A 1926-nucleotide genomic window follows, 5' to 3' on the forward strand; every position below is an offset into this window, starting at 1 on the left:
GAAAATTAATAAATACCAGCAACTAGCTGATTCTCTGAAAGGGCGCGGCTACAAAGTGTATTTAGATGCCTTCATTGTGGGCGCCCTGGGCGCCTGGGATCCGGGGAACGAGTTCCTCCTGGAACTATTAAGAATTTCACCGCGATACGCATCCTTGATGCGAAAATTAATGATAGCCGAAACAATCGCGTGGTCCCGAGACATGTACGTCGAACATGTCTCGGGTATCAGACAGTACACGGTGTCCAGTACTGATAACATTAGAGACAACGTGGACCTAGAGGGCGAGGCCCGGGAACCCTCATCTCCTCGAACGTGAGGAACACCGACCAAATTATCTATTTTGTCTCTTTTTCTTTCCTTTGATGAAACATGTGTCGGTGCTCCTTACTCTAATTCTAACTGTATCAATGTCCTATTCATTTCTTTTTCTCATACCTACACTAATATTAATTTTTGTTTATACCCATTGATACAGCATGACTGATATATTTATACTCCATATTATACACATATATATATCTATATTAAGACATACTATTTTCTTTTTAGCGCAAACATTGGGCGCGTGAGAATACAAAGAAGACCCACTACAAGGGTCATCTGCCCCTTCTTTTTATTATTGTAATGTTGATTTGAGTTACTGAAGATTCGCGACGCATGCAGCGGGGGATGTCCCCGTTGCATTAAACCAACATTTTTTTTTTTTAATATTATATAAGGGCTAAGGCCCAAAACTTGGCAAAATGTATCACCTCAGGGACTCGTCCCTGAGGAAACATGTATTGAAAATAAAGCGCCTTATCTATCTGTTCTTATCAGCTTAATATCTGATACACTCCCCATTGGGGAGTCAGAATATTAATCTCATTTTTGAAAAGGGTCGGAATTCGGAGCTTGCTCCGACTCCGACACGGGTCGCACCTGTATTGCATTACCGCAGGACGCGGCCCACATTGGCTATATAGAAACATATTCTCTTTTCTTTCTTTCTAAAAAATATTCTGACTCCTCTTCTCTATTCTATCTCTAGTCTTTTTTGTATTTTTATTTTATCCGCGATCGCGTTCTGGCTTTTCCAACGGCGGTGCGACTCGCTCAGCACAGCGGCGACTGAACTGCGCGGTAAGTGGAGCTTGGGAGTCTGGTGGTGGTTTTTCGTAGTGTAGCGTTACTGTAGAGTGGTGCCACCTGGAGCAGGCAAAGCGCTGTCGACTCCAGGCGGACTGTTTCGATACATCGAAACCCTTTCGCGCCGTATCCGATTCCGGTGCGGCCTTGCTCGCGTTTGTCTTGTTTTGGTTTATATTTAGCTGTTATCCGTGAGAACGCTGGTCGTTTAAACCGATAACAGCTGTTTGTCCCACTAACCGACTTGCCGAAATCCGCTTTTTGCTGTAGTTTTTGTGCTCCCGTATAGGCTAAATATAGACATTTAGACCGTTACGGGTAGACTTTATTCTATTATTCTAGCTATTTAGCTAGAAATTTTTCTATTTGCAGTAGATTAATTATTCTTTTTCCGATTAATTATCGAGGTACACGGGTCCTTTTACAACTTGTGTAACTCGATATTCACAGTTCAGTCCCCTGTGTGCGGTAATTTGCGGATTTAATTTGCAAATTATCGCGGAGAGCGACTCGCACGGTCGTCCTCGTTCGTTCGTTTTTGTTTTTTATTCTTTGATCTCTAATCTAGTCACTAGATTAAGGTTTTATTTTATTTTGTTTTACTTTATTATTTCGATTTATTTATTTTTCTTTTATTTTTTATTTATTTCTGTTTATTTATTTTCTTCCTTTTTATTTTCGACATATACCATAGGTATATATACCCGTTTATTCTGATTTTGTTTATTTAATCTTATTTTCCGTTTTTTATCTTCTTATCTATCTTTTTAGTCTTAAGTTTAAGTATTGACTGGG

At 40.0% G+C, this 1926-nt stretch overlaps 1 pseudogene; it reads left to right on the plus strand.

The window, feature by feature from the left end:
- The first annotated feature begins 780 nt into the window (after window positions 1–780).
- LOC114882621 lies at window positions 781–960 on the plus strand (annotated as a pseudogene).
- Window positions 961–1926: the final 966 nt, after the last annotated feature.

The sequence above is a fragment of the Osmia bicornis genome, chromosome 1 (assembly GCF_907164935.1).
Source record: "Osmia bicornis bicornis chromosome 1, iOsmBic2.1, whole genome shotgun sequence".
In the NCBI taxonomy this organism is placed as follows: domain Eukaryota; kingdom Metazoa; phylum Arthropoda; class Insecta; order Hymenoptera; family Megachilidae; genus Osmia; species Osmia bicornis.